Here is a 21,101-nt window from a genome sequence, read left to right as displayed (position 1 = left end):
TTCCTCCTGTCGGTAAAATTTCGCGTCTGTAGCACGTCATCTTGGTGGTGTAGCAATTTTCGTGGCCAGTGTGTACATTCAACCAAATTGCTCTTACAGTCACAGAGACGTAAATGAGGCTCGAACCAGACCAAAGAGGCAGGAGACACCTCAAATGACGTCTACTAATCCGACATAACCACCCCCTCCCCCTACCATGACTATCCTGTTGTAAACCTATCTCACAAACAATTTTTCAAACAGCTGTACCATGGAAACGATACGTTTCCGGACATGAGTTCTTGTTCTAAATATTATGTACCCACTCCACTCTACAACTTCTAAAAGTCTGTAACGAGTACACCGGCATCTGTATATGTGCATATGCTATCGAAAGAGTTTTGTCACTTCGGTGATTCAGAATAGGTCCAGCATATTGTGGGAATACTGTTACCTCGCTCTCCTTTCCTCCTCATCCGTATACAGTATTAGGGCTCTCTGCGTTGACAGAAGGGTTCAACAGCCTCTAAGTGGGGAGGGGCGAGTGAAAGCAGTCGCGACAGGGCCTGAGCGCGACTTGAGGGGCGCCGTGTGGCGGGCTGCCTCTCGCCGGCAATGGGCCCGCGGGGCCACTTATCGACGCTGCCGCCGATATGGAGGCGGGCGGGCGGGTGGGCAGGATATTGCACGGATGAGAAGTTTTCAGGGGCTCTTTACGTCCCCCTCCCGCGCCGCGCCGCGCCGGCGACGGCTTCCGATACCGTCGAATGCATTAGCCGGGCTTCTCCCTCTGTCTGTGTGAGCCTGTGTGCCTTCCTGTGTCGCGCGCCGTCCTGTGTGTGACCCTCGCAACAAAACACTCGCGACGTCGCTCCACCCTTCCTCCGGTGCGGGTTCCGCTCTGAGGGCCCGCCGGATACACTCAAGGATTACAACGGCAGATTTCACCATGGGGCAGTAGCGGGCGAGAGAGAAAGGAAGAGAGAGAGGGAGAGAGAGCGTGGAAGGAAAGGAGCCGAAACGAAAGCGGACCGTGCGCGGCCTTTGCGGACGTCCCGCCGTGGCGCCACAGTAGGTGCGACGCGCTCCACTGCCCGCAGTCGTGTAGCCTGAAGCCAGCCAGAGTCGCTGGGTGGTTGGAGCGGTGGACGTACAGCCACGCTCCTTGCTGGCTCAACACGGAAATACACTGTCCCCTTATTGTGATCACCAGCCAAAAGCACGAATAACCACCATTTGCAGCTCGGACGTTCAGTAAGACAGTCAGTCAGATTCTGGAAGGTACCGACAGGGATATGGAGCCTTGACGACTCAAGTGCTGCGGCTAGCTGCGCTACATTTCTCGGCTGAGGATGGCGCACAGCCCGATTGAGATGGTCCCACAGACTCCCCATTGAGTTGAAATCCGAGTAGTTTGGTGACATGGGAGTGCAAGTCGTCGCTTGCTATAATCATAAATATATGTCTGAGTAATGCTAAATGTTATTATTTTTACATAAAGAAAAGTATAATCTTCTTGATAACCTACAAATCGTGAGCTGCGCCCTTAATTTTACTCATAGCACTTTTGTCGTCTGTGGTCACTTTCAGAAGACAAATTAATAATTACATTAATTTATTTATTTAATAAGATTGAACATTGAATTGATGGCTTTCCACGTACCACCACAATAAAATAACAACAGTGAATTGTTGATCGAGTGTGAATAAGAACAGTGGCGTATTTACGTTCATAAGATAATAACAAGTTTTATTAATCCTTTTCTAACTACAACGAGTTCATAAATTTTACACAAAAATGGAATGGTGTTTGATTGGAAAAGCGTGCATTGATGCGCAGTGGTTAGACACTGGACTCGCATTCGGGAGGACGACCTTTCAATCCCGCGTCCGGCCATCCTGATTTAGGTTTTCCGTGATTTCCCTAAATCGCTCCAGGCAAATGCCGGGATGGTTCCTTTCAAAGGGCACGGCCGACTTCCTTCCCCGTCCTTCCCTAATCCGATGAGACCGATTACCTCGCTGTCTGGTCTCCTTCCCCAAACCAACCAACCAACCAACCAACCAACCGTGCATTGATCAATCAGTGAAATTCACGAATACAGACGGCACTCAGAACCGCCGAGCCTTGGTTGGAACGATGGCGTATTAAAGTAAACGTCGACAAGTGCGAAGCAGTTTTGTTCACAAGCAGACCTGTCGACATCAACATGCACGCCAAATACATTTCCGAGAGAAAGTCAGATATCCCGGTGTCTGGCTGGACCGGAAACGTACATGGGAGACCACACAGAATACGTTGCCAACAGAGCGCACGTGAGGCTCAAACAACTGTACTCAATGCTTAGTAGGGAAAGTACACTGAATAGGAGAGTGTCGAGGTCCATATGCATGATACTGATTAGACCTCTGATGACGTACGCGGTTCCCGTCTGGATGTACGCAGCTCCTACACGCCTGCGCCGCCTGCAGATCACACAGGGGAAGTATTCAGAAAACTCGCACACGACTATACAGGAACTCGAGACCCTCGAACAATCCTTTCGTTCTTACTCTGGGAAACTATGGTCGCAACCATAGGTGCAAGCATAATCGGCCAAAGACACTACTAGCTAGGCCATGACCACCTATGGCGAGCTAACATACACCCGTCAGCGACAACATCGGCAACCCCCGGCAAGTCAGCAGCACTGACTCGATCTGCCAGCCGACTAACCGGCTACAGCAGGGAAACCGACAAGTTCCCACACTAACGCACAAAAACACCGTTTTTTTTTTTTCCCTGGCTCTTGTCTTTGCACTCCCCGCGCCTCTGCCATCAAACCGCCACCCTTCGTTCAACTTTCAACCGAAGCTATCTCCAGAATAGCGCGAATTAATATTTAACCATAACCAGACGTATTCAATCATCACAGTACCCACACCCTGCGAGACCTTACTTAGTGAAAACTAACCAATATGCAGAGATGTCTGTAGACCTTTTATGTTGGCCATCATGTCAGTGTGGTCCATTCCATTCGTATGCATGTATGTATGAATATATATGTATACACGTACATTCCTCATTTCCTTCTAAACCACTTGGCAGATTTTAGCGACAGTTGATACATATATCATTTACAGTCTACAATGAACCACTATGGAGGCAGGAATCACATTTCTCTCAAAGAGATGGAGCTGGAAAATCTCGATGCACAAATAGAAAACCTATATTCATGCGGTATTTAATAAGGAGGGCACTTAGTAATCTGCTGCAAACCTTAGATGTAATGTCAAACCTTTACGAAACTTTATCTCGTTCACACCCTCGCAAAATGATGGAAGGAAAAATGTTTAACGTTTAGTCTATTTCCGGTGTTCATGCAGGAATGACGTTTTAACTTATGACTTCTGTAATATTAACTGTATTCACAATGCATTTCGCAGACAGTATCCACATAACCCTTTGCTAGGCACTTACGTGTGATTTGCAGAATATCCATGTAGACATGTAGATGTACCACAGGATGTACCCCAAAAATATATCACTGTACATCCATAGTTCAGGAAACATGACGTCATAAACACTAAGCTGCGTGAAAACGAAACTGCAGGGTGAGATTCGTAGAGATGCAGTTGAAATGTGTGTAAAAACATGAGCCGGCCAGAGTGGCCGAGCGGTCCTAGGCGCTTCAGTCTGGAACCGCACGACCGCTACGGTCGCAGGTTCGCATCCTGCCTCGGGCATGGATATGTGTGATGTCCTTAGGTTAGTTAGGTTTAAGTAGTTCTAAGTTCTAGGGTACTGATGACCTCAGATGTTAAGTCCCATAGTGCTCAGAGCCATTTGAACCATTTGATTTTTTTGTAAAAACATGAATGAAGTGTGAAACATTCTGGCAGATTAAAACTGTGTGTCAGGCCGAGACTCGAACTCGGGACTTCTGCCTTTCGCGGGAAAGTGCTCTACCATCTGAGCTACCCAAGCATGAATCACGCCCCGTCCTCACAGCTTCACTTCCGCCAGTACCTGGTCTCCTTCCTTCCAAACTTTACAGAAGTTCTCCTGCGAACCTTGTAGAACTAGCACTCCTGAAAGAAAGGATATTGAGGAGACGTGGCTTAGCCACAACCTGGGGGATGGGTAACCGTGACTCTCGTCCGCAATATCCTTTCTTTCAGGAGTGCTAGTTGTGCAAGGTTCGCAGGAGAGCTTCTGTAAATTTTGGAAGGTAGGAGCACAGGTACTGGCGAAAGTAAACCTGTGAGGACGGGGCGTGAGTCGTGCTTGGGTAGGTCAGATGGTAGAGCACTTGCCCACGAAAGGCAAAGGTCCCGAGTTCGAGTCTCAGCTTGGCACTCAGTTTTAGTCAGCCAGGAAGTTTCATATCAGCGCACACTCCGCTGCAGTGTGGAAATCTCATTATGAATGAAGTGTGTTAAACATATATGAAATATAAAATGCGTATGCTGGGAAAGTTGTGCGGTAAAAAGCTCCTCCTAAACTCCTGGATAGATTTCAGTCAAACTTGGTAGACATATTATTCACTATTTGGAGATAAATAATGTGAGAATAAGAACCAACAACCACCTATTGGGATGAGTATGATATTGCGGTAGAGAAAGAGGAGGAGAGGGACAAAGTGGAGAAGGAGCAGATAGGCAGAGAAAAGAAAGAGGAGGAGATGGACAGAAGAGTGTGGAGGAGATAGAGAGGGGGAAAAGGAAATGGACGGAGAGGGGAAGACTTTGGCAGGGACAGGGAGAAGAGGAAATGGACAGAGAAAGTGGAGAAGATGCAGGAAGAAGGGGGAGAAGTAAATGGAGAGAGATATGGGGAGGAGCAGATAAACAGAGAGACTTGAAAGGAGAGGAGGGAGGAGAGGATGAACGAACAGAGGGGGAAGGAGGATATAGACTAATAAAAGACTGGAATAAATACATACCCAGGCAGTGCCAGGTACTAAACTAGAGTGATTATAAAAAAATAGTGACCAAGGCGGCGCGAAGCCAATCGATCACTGTGGTACCCTCTCACTCAAGAAGCTCTTCAATTGGCGTCACGAGGCTAAATGGACTAACTTGTATGTCGCTACAGCACTGTGTAACCTCCCCACTGTAAAAATATATATAGTGTAACCTGCCAACAATAAAAAATATAAGTATATAATTCACATTCAGCGTAACCTCCCACAGATAAATTCCGTAACCTTGGAACAATAAAATGTGACTAAACTCCTAATAAAAAAATGTGGCTCACAGATAACCTTTCAGTAATTGACTGTGAATTTGAAGTGGTAAATTTTGGACGTCAGCAGTGCTGCGTCATGGACCTGAAAGATCATACTGAATAAACTGAAAATTCTTACCTCAATAAGGTCGCCGGATAACGGATATACAGGGTGAGTCACCTAACGTTACCGCTGGATATATTTCGTAAACCACATCAAATACTCACGAATCGATTCCACAGACCGAACGTGAGGAGAGGGGCTAGTGTAATTGGTTATTACAAACCATAAAAAAATGCACGGAAGTATGTTTTTTAACACAAACCTACGTTTTTTTTTAATGTAACCCCGTTAGTTTTGTTAGCACATCTGAACATATAAACAAATACGTAACCAGTGCCGTTTATTGCATTGTAAAATGTTAATTACAGCCGGAGATATTGTAACCTAAAGTTGACGCTCGAGTACCACTCCTCCGCTGTTCGATCGTGTGTATCGGAGAGCACCGAATTACGTAGGGATCCAAAGGGAATGGTGATGGACCTTAGGTACAGAAGAGACTGGAACAGCACATTACGTCCACATGCTAACACCTTTTTATTGGTCTTTTTCACTGACGCACATGTACATTACCATGAGGGGTGAGGTACACGTACACACGTGGTTTCCGTTTTCAATTACGGAGTGGAATAGAGTGTGTCCCTACATGTCAGGCCAATAGATGTTCAATGTGGTGGCCATCATTTGCTGCACACAATTGCAATCTCTGGCGTAATGAATGTCGTACACGCCGCAGTACATCTGGTGTAATGTCGCCGCAGGCTGCCACAATACGTTGTTTTATATCCTCTGGAGCTGCAGGCACATCACGGTACACATTCTCCTTTAACGTACCCCACAGAAAGAAGTCCAGAGGTGTAAGATCAGGAGAACGGGCTGGCCAATTTATGCGTCCCCAACGTCCTATGAAACGCCCGTCGAACATCCTGTCAAGGGTCAGCCTAGTGTTAATTGCGGAATGTGCAGGTGCACCATCATGCTGATACCACATACGTCGACGCGTTTCCAGTGGGACATTTTCGAGCAACGTTGGCAGATAATTCTGTAGAAACGCGATGTATGTTGCAGTGCTCTCCGATACACACTATTGAACAGCGGAGGAGTGGTACTCAAGCGTCAACTTTAGGTTACAATATCTCCGGATGTAATTAACATTTTACAATGCAACAAACGGCACTGATTACGTATTTGTTTATATGTTCAGATGTGCTAACAGAACTAACGGGGTTCCATTTAAAAAAACGTAGGTTTGTGTTAAAAACATACTTCCGTGCATCTTTTTATGGTTTGTATTAACCAATTACACTAGCCCCTCTCCTCACGTTCGGTCTGTGGAATCGGTTCGTCAGTATTTGATGTGGTTTACGGAATATATCCAGCGGTAACGTTAGGTGACTCACCCTGTATATCTGGTCCTATAAGAAATTATTCTGCCACAGCCCATTTCAATGCTGGCCAATAGATTTGTCATGTATAAAAAGAAACAACTGATTTTCTTTGCAATAATCGGGATGACCATGGATTTGATAAATTAGTAAATTCTTTAAATTGAGATGAATGATTGTCAAAAGTTAATTTTTTTATAAGGAAGATTATTATTAAGAGATTTTTTTAAAAACATTTACATGGGACTTGATATAACAATAGTACATATACACGAGGCTGCTTTTACCTTATACTACATCGCTCAGGCACCGCCATCGCTCCCACGACCAACCCAGACAACTCCATAGACACGACTGCTCGCTACTACTTACTCCTACTGCTACACAGTTCCTACTGCTGACAACACTGCTCTCTGGTCTGAGATTCTCTTATAGCTTACATATCGCTGGCAGCGCGTGAGCAATCCATCGAAATTACATGTGCTCGAGTGCGCTAGCAACAAATTCCTTAATCATGGACCTCTTACAACTGATATTCTGCTTTGAAATCACTCTTTCCATTTGTGTAATGTCTTTTGAAAAGTTGTTCAACAGTGTTGCACCCTATTTGATAACATTAGCGTATTGTATTTTGTGAGAGGAAAATTAGTTCCCGAAGTAAATTAACCCTGTGGAGTAACCACAGCTTTCTTTTCTACTGACGAGAGTGTTTTTGTTTCATCATCTTGGCGCCACGCATAGGCCGGTGCGTGCTGTGTGTGGTGTCTGCGCTAGGCGCAACGAGGGTGTGTGGAGGTCACGTCCCGGGGGCGGGCGGCCGCCGGCACGCGGAGAGGTAAGCCGGCAGCGGCGCCGCCTTAACGAGATGATAATGTCTCGCCGCGGGATAACCTGCCCCTGCCTGAGACAGCCAACTTTTAATCCCGCAGACACCGACAACGAAAACACCGCACTCACCCGCTCTCTACGGCAAAGTCCTAAGCCTCTAGCCTTACCGGCAGATCTCGCAGGAGCGCCAAAAATAGTAGCTGCTACACCTACTGTGGCTGACCCCTTACTGGAGTGCTTGTTGGCGGCTCCTTCAGTGTGCGGCAGTCATACTCTTTCTCTACTGCAAAACGGACTGATCCATGCTCTTGCTGGGAGGTAACGTGTCGTTCAAATCGTTTGACCAAATTGCAAATTGAAAGACGTGCCCTTCATTCACCATTCAGTGCTCGTATTTCATATTTCTAATCCCAGCATTCTGGTACTCGGTAAAATAATAATTCAGGCAATATTAATAATTTCTATGGGTTGCCTGATTTGTTGGACGATTTTTACAGCTTGTCTCACACTGATCTGTGAGAGGAACTTGGCGCTAGAAATTTTCTTTATTTATGGGCGAGGGCAGCAGTCTTCCTAGCAGCCATGATGGCTTCCCGTTTCCCATCCATTTTCCGATAGCCAGGGTAGCACGTGGTGTCGTTTGAACATTCAGTAGTGGCCGAAGTTTCTCCTGTTCTCAGTTCCCCAACCTGCCGTACCAACCTTCTAACCGCTATTTCTGCTCGATTTTAACGTCGCGAGGTCGTCTCCCTGTGAGATTCCGGCCCTCTGATTGGCCAGTTCAGGTGCGCGCCCGTTTTTTGTCGGTAGGCGCCAACCGCCTTCCGCGGGTGGATAGTGGACAAAGGGGCAGTAGTTGAGTTCTAGTGTGACCGTGCCGGAGACCGGAGGTGCTGCTTCCAGGGGATGAAGTTCGGTAAGCATGAGCGCCGACGTGCACTGTAGATTCGCGCCCTGCGGCCCGGAGCGAACCTTATAGGTCACTATGAACAGTTTCGCGTCTTGCGGGTTTTATTCCTTTTGTACGGGAGGATACCTAGCGATTCATGCACAGTAGCATCTATCTTAGTCTTTGGCTGATTCCTGGTGGTGGTCGTTGCATGCCTGCAACCCCTTCCTTTAGAAAATTGGACCCCATTTGATAATACGGCGATCGTTACTAAAATTCCTTTTCTCCTGCTATCGTGGCTTGATATGAACGTACGTTGGGGCAGGCTGCTGTACTCGAATCTTTCTTCCCCCACCCTCATTTAGTTGTATTATCGTTCAATTTTTAACTGTTTAATAAATGAGTCCTTCAATCTTACATTCTCCCTTTCATTACGTGAAATCACCCCTAGTGTCACAGAATAATGCAGAACTATAACGGTTGCTATAAGGTCGTGCAGGTCTCGCGCCATTAACGATAGGATAAAGATTCAATATCGCGCGCCTGGCACGACCATTGCACGCAAGACAACGATAACAGTAGTATTCATTATCAATTATTCCCCATTGATAAACTGGGAAGTGTTCACGGCTCAGTGTGAGTACGTGTGTACTAAATCCACTTGATGTGGTGGAAGTAGTGGCCTCTGTTTTACCTTGCTGGTTTAGAGAAAATATCAAAAATCACAGCCCCTACAGCAAGGAATAGTAACCTGAAAATAATGAGCCACCGCTTTTAAAGTGTACAGTTAAAATAGGTATAACGTAGTAGAACGTAGGTGTAGATGCTAATAGATCAGTGAATGGAGGTGCCATAGTAGCTAAGGAATTTGTGAGAATCCTAAAATCTCATACAACGCAGTAATTTATTATTTTTATAATTTCTGACACTTTTATCCCACATCCATACACATAGATACATCTATTCTCTACAGACTACTTTAACGTGTGTGGCAGAGGATATTTCATGTATCACTGTCGCTTTCCGCCTTCCTTGTCGCAGTCGTGAATGGTGCATGGGAAAAACTATTGTTGGTACGCCTCCGCGTGAGCTCTAGTCTTCCTGAGTCTACGGTCATGGTTCTATCGGTATGTACACGTTGGTGAAAGCGATATATTACTTGGCTATTCTAGGAAAGTACGCTGTGGGAATTACAAAAAAATGGTTCAAATGGCTCTGAGCACTATAGAACTTCTGAGCTCATCAGTCCCGTAGAACTTAGAACGACTTAAACCTAACTAACCGAAGGACATCACACACATCCATGGCCGAGGCAGGATTCGAACCTGCGACCGTAGCGGCCGCCTGGTTCCAGACTGAAGCGCCTAGAATCGCTCGGCCACACTGGCCGGCTTGGAAATTACACTGAAGCGTGAAAGGAACTTATATAGGCGTGCGTATTCAAATACTGAGATATGTAAAAAGGCAGAATACGGCGCTGCGGTCGGCAACGTCTATGTAAGACAACAAGTGTCTGGCGCAGTTGTTAGATCGGTTACTGTCGCTACAATGGCAGGTTATCAAGAGTTAAGTGAGTTTGAATGTGGTGTTATAGTCGGCGCACGACTGATGGGACACAGCATCTCCGAGGTAGCGATGAAGTGGTGATTTTCCTGTACGATCATTTCACGAATGTACCGTGAATACCAGTAATCCGGTAAACATGAAATCTCCGATATCGTTCTAGCCAAAAAAAGATCCTGCAAGGACGGGACCAACGACGACTGAAGAGAATCGTTCAACGTAACAGAAGAGAAATCATTCCAAAAATTGCTGCACATTTCAATGCTGGACCATCAACAAGTAACAGCGTGCGGACCATTCAACGAAACGTCATCGATATGGGCTTTCGTGTACCCTTGATGACTGCACGACACAAATCTTTAGTCCTCGCGGGTCCGTCAACACCGACATTGGACTGTTGGTAACTGGAGACATGTTTCCTGATCGGACGACTATCGTTTCAAACTGTATCGAGTGGATGGATGTGAAAGGGTACGGAGACAACCTCATGAATCCATGGAACCTGCATGTCAGCAGGAGACTGTTGAAGCTGGTGGAGGCGTTCCCACGGACTTGGGCAATTCCAGCAGGAGAATGCGACATTCCACACGTCCAGAATTGCTACGTAGTCGCTCCAGGAACACTCTTCTGACTTTAAACAATTCCACTGGCCACCAACCTCCCCAGACATGAACATTATTGAGCATATCTGGGATGCCTTGCTACCTGCTGTTCAGAGGAGATCTCCACCCCCAAGTACTCTTACTGATTTATGGACAGCTTTGTAGGATTCATGGTGTCAGTTCCCTCCAGCACTACTTCAGACATTAGTCGACTTCATGCAACGTCGTGTTGCGGCACTTCTGCGTGCTTTCGGGAGCTCTACAGGATATTAGGCACGTGTGCCAGTTTCGTTGTCTCTTCAGTGTTTAACATGTAACAGGAAACCACACCGTCTCGCGCGGTATCTCTCATGGAACGTCTGCCAATGGAGTTTGTTGAGCATCTCTCTGACGCTTTGGGGCTTACTAAATGAACCTATAACGAAACGTCTTCTTTGCATCTTGTCTATTTCCCCTAACAGTCCCTTCTGGTACGCATTCCACACTGACGAGCTAACATTCAAGTACCGGTCTAAAATGGTATTGAAAACTGCCTCCCTTGTCGGCGGACTACAATTTCGGACCTTTATTGTTTCGTTTTGTTGGATATCGAGCCTGAACATGCAGCATGCAGCAACGAATTTTTAAACTATACAGCAATTAACAAAAATAATCTTTGCCTGCCAGTAATGTCTCCTGAATTATCGTCATTCCTCACTCTGTGCGAGCTCTGAGCGTGATACTTTGAATAAGATACAGTTCCCCGCCAGTGCTCATCAGATTCAGATGCTCTGAAGTGCGTATTTCAGATTACTGGGAACCAAACTCCAACTCTCTCCAGGTGATAACTTTACCCATTCACACCGCACTTGCTTGAACTTTTAATTTGACGCAGTTCACGGAAGTGTCGTGGCTTACAGAACTTCACTGAATAAAAATGTACCTTTAACGTTCTGTAGATACAATAATCGTATCATAAACAACACACTATTGATACATAGACACTTGTTACCAATTTAGGCTTCATAGTCCGAGCTTATTCCACTTGTTAAGGGAATCATAAAAAATTATTGCACTAAATCAATCAGTTAAATACATCTACTAGCAACGACTGCCCGATTAGAAAAAAGTACACGAGCTGTGCAAGTGGAAAGATGAGGAGATGTATCCCTGTCGATAATATCGTTCGGGAGCATTACACACCTAAATCACTTTCGGAAATGGGAAGGTTAAACTCTCGATTAGCCAACCATGTTTAGGCTTTATGTGATTTCCCAAAATTTCTTCAATTGATCGCTTCGATGGTTATATTCAAAAAGCCATGGCCTATTTTCTGCTCCATCCTTGTTCAATCTGAGTTTATGTTTTGCCTCTAAAGACAGGTTGTTGGTTTTACAAAAGAATCCGCCACACGATAGGCTACAGTTCAGCGACAGTCTAAGGCGATTAACGATTAGGTGTTACTCCGGCGATCTGTCTAACGCTAGCTCTACCAGCAAATGTCTTGCAAACTTTTCCCCTCCTTTCGCCAAAAATAATATACACGAAATTACTTATTTGTGACGAACACACTGAAAGACGACAGGTCCATTTCGGCTGCCAGTCTTTCATTATTATGATCATTCGGGGTTGCGTATCACCATTGGACGAGGTATGTTTGACCTAACAGTGATTGCTCACTTACGGGGGCCGGCATTTGCTATAGTTAATGAGGAGTTTACGGATCCTTCCTTCATTTGACAGTTTTTTCGTTGATCTATTGTTTTATGTATGTGGTATATTAATATGTATATATTACATATAAGAAGTAAATACCGTTACAAAAATCACAAAAGTTCTTGAAAAATTTATTTCAAATTTTTATAGGATAATCTAATAAACATTCGGCCGAACACAGGTTGTATATGTAACTGAAAAGTTGTTAGCTAATATCTCGCAAAGTTCTTGACCGATTTACTTCAAATTTTTACACGATACTCCCATGAAGATTCAAACGGACTTAAGCTACGTATATTTTAATATACATAATATATAAATATAAGTATGTAAAATATAAAAGGGAAAATTGTTACCAAAACCTCCAAATATTCTTGGCCGATTTACTGCAAATTTTTACACGAGGCTCCAATGAAAATTCGGACTAACATGCGTTATATACAGGGTGATAAAAAAGTCAGTATAAATCTGACACTTAATAAACCACGGAATAATGTAGATAGAGAGGTAAAAATTAACACACATGCTTCGAATGACATGGGGTTTTATTAGAACCTAAAAAAAAAACAAAGTTCACAAAATGTCCGGCAGATGGCGCTGGTCAGCAAAACGTCAGTGACTGCGCATGACAATCGTGTATAAAAGGAGCTGTAATGAGAGAGAGAATCGTCCGTCTCATCGGCTCCTTTCTCTCCCACCGTCCTTCCTACGTCACCATCCATAACACGGATTCCTACACCTTTTTTTCCTCCGCCGGTGTGCCCCAAGGCTCCGTCCTCTCTCCCCTTCTGTACCTTTTATATACGGCGGACATGCTGCCGCCGTCACCCCCCGTCCACCTTCTCCAGTTTGCCGATGACACCGCCTTCCCTGCCCTTGCCCCCGCCCTGCAGCGCTCCCAACACCTTCTCCAATCCCATCTTGACCAGTTCACCGCTTGATGCAACCAGTGGTTGCTCAAGGTCAATCTCTCCAAAACCCAGGCGATCATTGTAGGCAAAACCACCCCTTCCTTCCGCCTCCTTGATTTCTATCTCACCATGGCCGTCCTATCGCCTCACCCCCACCCTTAAGTACCTTGGCGTCACCATCGATCGTCGATTCTCCTGGACCCCCCATCTCCGGACAATCCAAGTCAAGGCACACTCCCGACTCCGTCTCCTCAAGCTCCTTTCCGGCCATACGTGGGGTCTGGACCCCTCCACCGTACTCCACACCTATAAATCCCTCACCCGCCCTATCCTTTGTTACGCCCATCTGGCCTGGATCTCCGCCCCCCGCAACCTTTTATCCATCCCTTCAAATCCTTGAACGCCATCCTCTCCGCCTCGCCTATCGCATCCGTCTCCCCTCGCCCCGCGGATCCTGTATGATCTCATTCCGTTCCCCCACCTCCTCCTTTTCCTTGAAAGGATACAGATCCTGTACACCTCCCACAAACTCGATCCTCCTCACCCGCTTGTCTCGCCCATCCTCTCCTGCCCCCGCCCGCTGCCGCGCCTGTATTCCCACGTCCCACCCGGTCTCCATCTCTCCACCCTCCTTACCCTCTCCCAAGGTGGCTTCCGCCAGCTCCCTCTCCCTGATGATGCCCTCCTCCCCTCCATCTACCCGTCCTACCAACTTTGATCCTCCCTCTCTGTTTTTGCTCCTTTGGGCACCCTCCCACCCTTCTCTCCCTCTTCCCTCCCTCCTCCATTTCTCCCCACTCCTCCCCCGGGCTTCCCCTCCCCTGTCCCTCATCTCCTCCCCCCATCTCCTCCGCCATTGGCATCTTTGTTCTCCCCTCTCCCCCACCTCACCCTTCTTCCCCTCTTGGCAGGTCCCCGGACTCGCACATGCTCAGTGGACGTTCGCGCGCCATCAGTGTCTCCTGTGTGCCGTCGTGTTTAGTGTTCAGTGTTCACCGTCAAACTCCATCGTTCACCTGTGCCATCGCCATCTTCAGTGTTAGTGCATCGTGACAACAGTTTGTAGTGTGGATTATCGTCGAGTGTGAACGGCTCCGTGTTTGTCTTTATGTGTCTACTGTTTTATTACCCACCGTTATGTCACATCTGTGTATTCTTTCTGTTGTTCGTTTATCTACTCTATGGCTGAAGAGCGGCGTAACGTGCTGCTGACAGCCTGCCTGTTTGTACGGGTTTGAAAATAACAATAAAGGAAAACAAAAAAAAAAAAAAAAAAAAAGAGAGAGAGAGAAACAGATGCGCCAGCAGTCGCAGCATGTTGACGTTACCTGAAAAGGCGCCTTCAGTGAAGCTGTATTATCAGAATGGGGAATGTGCTAGTTCAGCGTTACGATCCTATCGCCATCGGAAGGGGATTCGAGCGGGTAAAGGTCCGTTGACAAATGCAGCTGTGGCGAGAATGATTTCGAAGTTTGAAGCCACGAGTTGTTTAGACGATAGACCCCATAGTGGCCACCGAGCACAAGGCGTAATGCTGCTGAGACAGTTAACGAAGAAATGGAGACTGTAGCGGGTTCGTCTATGCACTGGGAAGTCGGCGCTCGTGCAGTCGTACGTCGCACCGGCATTCCATACACTACCGTTTGATTGGCACTGAGGCGTACCCTCCGATGCTATCCGTACAAAATCCATCGGCATTATGATCTGTTACCTGGCGATTTAGTGAATTGGAGCATTTACGGTGTGGGCGTTTCAAAGGATGGCGGAAGATGACGATTGGTTGAGTAACGTGCTGTGGACCGACTAAGCTCATTTCAAACTCCGAGGGTCTGTCAACGCCCACAACTGAAGGATTTGGGCTACCTAAAATCCTAGAACTGTCGTGGAAACTCCATTGCACAACGAGAAAGTCACGTTATGTGTTGGATTTACCACATCTACCGTTATCTGGCCTTTTTCTTCGAGGAAATGCGAGATTCTGCTTTTTTGACTGCTACCGTGACGGGTGAGAGGTACGCCGATATGTTACAGAATTGCATCATCCCCAGCCTGGCAGATAAACACCTGCTGGAACGTACGATGTTTATGCAGGATGGCGCTCCACCCCATATTGCTAGACGCGTGAACTCTTGCGCGCGTCGTTTGGTGGTGATCGTGTGCTCAGCCGCCACTTTCGTCATGCTTGGCCTCCCAGGTCCCCAGACCTCAGTCCGTGCGATTATTGGCTTTGGGGCTACCTCAGGTCGCAAGTGTATCGTGATCGACCGACATCTCTAGGGATGCTGAAAGACAACATCGGACGCCAATGCCTCCCCATAATTCCGGACATGCTTCACAGTGCTGTTCACAACATTGTTCCTCGACTACAGCTATTGTTGAGGAATGATGGTGGACATATTGAGCATTTCCTGTAAAGAACATCATCTTTGCTTTGTCTTATTTTGTTATGCTAAATATTGCTATTCTGATCAGATTAGACGCCATCTGTCGGACATTTTTGAACTTTTGTATTTTTTTTCTAATAAAACCCCATGTCATTCCAAGCATGTGTGTGAATTTGTACCTCTCTATCAACATTATTCCGTGATTTAACCAGTTTTCAAATTTATACTGACTTTTTGATCACCCAGTATATACAATGTGGTCCATTGATAGCGACCGGGCCAAATATCTCACGAAGTAAGCATCAAACGTAAAAACTACAAAGAACGAAACTCGTCAGCCGGCCGAAGTGGCCGTGCGGTTAAAGGCGCTGCAGTCTAGAACCGCAAGACCGCTACGGACGCAGGTTCGAATCCTGCCTCGGGCATGGATGTTTGTGATGTCCTTAGGTTAGTTAGGTTTAACTAGTTCTAAGTTCTAGGGGACTAATAACCTCATCAGTTGAGTCCCATAGTGCTCAGAGCCATTTGAGCCATTTTTGAAACTCGTCTAGCTTGAAGGGGAAAACCAGATGGCGCTATGGTTGACCCGCTACATGGCGCTGCCAAAGGTCAAACGGATATCAACTGTGTTTTTTATTTAAATAGGAACCCACATTTTTATTACATATTGGTGTAGTACGTAAAGATATATGAATGTTTTAGTTGGACCAGTTTTTTCGCTTTATGATAGATAGCGCTGTAGTAGTCACAAACATACGGCACACAATTTTAGACCAACAGTTGGTAACAGGTAGGTTTTTAAAATTAAAATACAGAACGTAGATACGTTTGAACATTTTATTTCGGTTGTTCCAATGTGATACATGTACCTTTGAGAACTTATCATTTCTGAGAACGCATGCTGTTACAGCGTGATCACCTGTAAATGCCACATTATTGCAATAAATGCTCAAAATGATGTCCGTCAACCTCAATGCATTTGGCAATACGTGCAACGACATTCCTCACAACAGCGAGTAGTTCGCCTTCCGTAATGTTCGCACATGCATTGACAATGCGCTGACGCATGTTGTCAGGCGTTGTCGGTGGATCACGATAGCAAATATCCTTGAACTTTCCCCACAGAAAGAAACCCGGGGACGTCAGATCTGGTGAACGTGCGGGCCATGGTATGGTGCTTCGACGACGAATCCACCTGTCACGAAATATGCTACTCAATAGCGCTTCAACTGCAACCGAGCTATGTGCTGGATATCCATCATGTTGGAAGTATACGTCGCCATCTGTCATTCAGTGAAACATCTTGTAGTAACATCGGTAGAACATTAAGTAGGAAATCAGCATACATTGCACCATTTAGATTGCCATCGATAAAATGGGGGCCAACTATCCTTCCTCTCTTAATGCCGCACCATACATTAACCCGCCAAGGTCGCTGATGTTCCACTTGTCGGAGCTATCGTGGATTTTCCGTTGCCCAATAGTGCATATTATGCCGAATTACGTTACCGCTGTTACTGAATGACGCTTCGTCGCTAAATAGAACGCGTGCAAAAAATCTGTCAACGTCCCGTAATTTCTCTTCTACCCAGTGGAAGAACTGTACACGACGTTCAAAGTCGTCGCCATGCATCCTGGTGCATAGAAATATGGTACGGATCCAATCGATGTTGATGAAGCGTCTCAACAACGGCGGTTTTTGAGATTCCCGATTCTCGCACAGTTTGTCTGCTACTGACGTGTGGATTAGACGCGACGGCAGCTAAAACACTTACTTGGGCATGATCATTTGTTGCAGGTCGTGGTTGACGTTTCACATGTGGCTGAACACTTCCTGTTTCCTTAAATAACGTAACTACCCGGCGAACGGTCCGGACATTTGGATGATGTCGTCCAGGATACCGAGCAGCATACGTAGCACACGCCCGTTGGGCATTTTGATCACAACAGCAATACGTTAACACGATATCGACCTTTTCCGCAGTTGATAAACGGTCCGTTTTAACACGTGTAATGTATCACGAAGCAAATACCGTCCGCACTGGCGGAATGTTACGTGTTACCACGTACTTATACGTTTGTGACTATTACAGTGCCATCTATCACAAAGCGAAAAAAGTGGTCCAACTAAAACATTCATATTACTTTACGTACTGCACGAATATGTAATAAGAAATTGGGGTTCCTATTTAAAAAAACGCAGTCGATATCCGTTTGTCCTATGGCAACGCCACCTAGCGGGCCAACTATAGCGCTATCTGGTTTCCCCCAAAAGCTAGACGAGTTTCGTTCTTTGTAGTGTTTTCGTTTGATGCTTATTTCGTGAGATATTTGGAAGATATGGGAAGAGGAGGTTGGCAACGTTTGTAGGTGACAGTGTACTGGTGGTGGTGGGATCACTCATGGGAATATTCTTGTAATAGTTACGTTAAACACTAATCTTCTCCTTCACCCTCCTCCTACAGTAGTTGATGTCAGAACTGCACGGTTTTAGACTGACGTCAGCTGATATGTATTTCAGCTTAAAAGATGTCTTGCTATCAAAGTAACCACTTTAGACAAAAATTCTGTGTCCAAGTAATGAGGGAATTAGCATGTTTCATCAAAATATACAAGGTATTAGAGATAAAGTTAGTGAACAGGTTATAGACGTTGACTCTGAAATCATTCGTATTTTAGAGCACTTCTTAAATAATGTCATAATTCAGCGACTTCCTTTAGTAGGATACAGTTTGTCTGACTGTTTTTCTAGTAGTTGCTTGTGGTGTGGGGGATTTGGTATGTAAGTGAAGAACAATATTCCACCTGAGTCCGTTAATGTTTAAAAGCACTGCAGGGAACAGGTATTTCAGTTTTGTGCAGCTGTGGTTAAATTTAGTAGAACTAAACTCTTAATTGTTGTTATTTATAGGTGTCCTAACTAAATAGAGGTTTAGTTCCTACATGGAATCATACACCTCTTTTAGAAAATAGTTTTCCGAGACTGTTATCTCAAATACTCTTCCATGATACTAACGAGAGGAAATTGAGTCAATAATGAAATCACTATGGATAAGGACTCTCATAAATATGACAGGGTATCTAGCAGAAGCTACTGTTATGCATATGTTATCCCAGTACTACACTATGTAACATCCTTTCTGTAGGAATGGTCAGTTTCCTGACCAATTAAAGTACTTAGTCGTAAAGCCATTTTGCAAAAAAAGAGAAGGAGATACTGTAGACGATTTTAGACATTTCCCTATGCCATCGGCGTTTGCTAAAGTTATTAAACATGTCGTGGATGCAAGGGTAATTGATCACTTCAGTTCTCATAATTTGCTGTTTTGGAAGCGGTTCAACAATTTAAAATGCTATAGTATCTTTTCTCTTGGAGTCTCTGGACGGATTAAATAAAATATAGCGAACGCCAGGCGTCTTCTTTGATTTAACTAATATGTTTGATTGTCTTGATCACATAATATAACTGCATAAGTTAGACCATTATAGATAAGGGGAGCAGCTCACAACTGGTTCACCTCTCACTTTAAGAACAGATAGTAGGTCATTCTCCGCAGCACTGTGAATGGCTGCGACGTGTAGTCCCAGTAGGGCACACTTAAGTGGGGGGAGCTCCAGGGGCTGGTGCTGGTGCTGCTACTGTTTCTTATTTATATAAACAATTTCCCTTCTACTATTAGATGATTGCAAAAAACATTTCTTTTTGATGATGACACCAGCTTGGTAGTACAAAATGTTACGTGCAATGTTGACGCAGTATCAATTAATGCAGTTCAAGACATAATTTCATGACGCGTAGAAAATAAACTTATGCAAAATCACAGCAAGACTTCTAACACACAACAGACACCTCTATTTTGAATACATATAATGGTCATATGATTAATGAGAATGAACAGTTAAAATTCCTAGTTATTCAGATAGATTGTAAGTTGTCGTGGAAAGCCCATGTTCAGGATCGTGTTCAAAAACTAAATGCTACTTTATTTACCATTGAAACAGTATCTGAAATAAGTGATAGTTCAGCACGAAAAATAGTCTGACTTGCTTATTTTCGTTCGCTTAAGACTTTTAGTATTATTTTTTGGGGTAATTCTTCTGGTTCGAAAAGGGTTTTTTTTTTTTTTTGGCTCAGAAACGTGTGATTCGGCAATGTACGCTGCTTTATATACCTTTGGAATAGTATCTGAAATACGTGATGTTTCAACACGAAAAGTAGTCTTCTTTGCTTATTTTCATTCACTTATCACGTATGGTATTACTTTTTGGGTAACTCTTCTGCGTTGGAAAGAGTATTTTCGGGTCAGAAACGGGCGGTTCGTGGACCTCTTGCCGACCCTGTTTAATAGTCTTCGAATCCTGACATTGTCCTTCAAATACATATTTTCTTCAACGTCGTTCATTGTTAACTATATCAGCTTATTACGAAGAGTTACCAGGTAGCACTCAGTTAATACTAGGTAGCGATCATGTCTGCATTTGGAAGGCACCTCCTTGACTCTTGTACAGAAAGACATGCAGTGTTCTGCTGCAAACATTTTTAATAAGCTGCCATAAGAATTCAAAAACCTTAACTGTAATAAACGCACTTTCAAATCAAAACTGTAGAGTTTCCTCTGGGCTCAGTCCTTCAATTCGGTGGAGGAACTCGTAGAAAAACTTAACGTAGTTTCTGTGTTACGTTGTTTACTGTATTTATTTTAACACGTGTCTTGTCGCCTACATGGGATACACGTACGTTTTGCCGGCCGGAGTGCCCGAGCGGTTCTAGGCGCTACAGTCTGGAACCGCGCAAGCGCTACGGTTGCAGGTTCGAATCCTGCCTCGGGAATGGATGTGTGTGATGTCCTTAGGTTACTTAGGTTTAAATAGTTCTAAGTTCTAGGGGACTGATGACCTCAGCAGTTAAGTCCCATAGTGCTCAGAGCCATTGCATGTACGTTTCATTTTATATTTTATTAGCCTACTGTTTTAATTACATGTTCTGATTCGTTCCGTGGCAGTGAAGATTGTCTCCTCACTTTGGTCCTACAAAAGACGACGAACAAAATATAAAAATAAAATATAAATATATGTTTAATATAGAATGGGGAAATTCTATTACCAAAAATCTCGGAAAGTACTTTACCGCTTTACTTCAAATTTTTATACAATACTTAATGAAGTTTCGGAAGGACGTAGGCCATAAATTGTTTTAAACATTGGTTTTCTGTTATTACCGACTGCGACAAAGAAAATGCTGTGCTTTACTCTGATGTTAAGATATGCAGATTAGTTTTTTTTTTCTCACAGCTGTTGGGTAATCAAACGTTTCCCATCGAAAATGCTGCAAGAGCGTTCTCATTGCCCCTGAAATATGCCACCGAGAATTTTCATCAAGAAGGAAATTCATGACAGTTAAGTTGTGTGGGTTGCTTGAAATCAGGTGAAATGTCTCAAAGGCTCTCATACTTGGCAGGAGTCCCTATTGTTTTAGGCGTCTTAAAGTGTTACTGTGCTCTCAGAATTGACAAAAGCCACATGAAGCGATCGACGGGCATACTAGAGACACGAAACACATATATGCAAAGCCTCATCGACTTTTCACCGTGCTTT

Source organism: Schistocerca nitens, chromosome 1 (genome assembly GCF_023898315.1).
Source record: "Schistocerca nitens isolate TAMUIC-IGC-003100 chromosome 1, iqSchNite1.1, whole genome shotgun sequence".
In the NCBI taxonomy this organism is placed as follows: domain Eukaryota; kingdom Metazoa; phylum Arthropoda; class Insecta; order Orthoptera; family Acrididae; genus Schistocerca; species Schistocerca nitens.
This window is presented reverse-complemented; position numbering follows the sequence as displayed.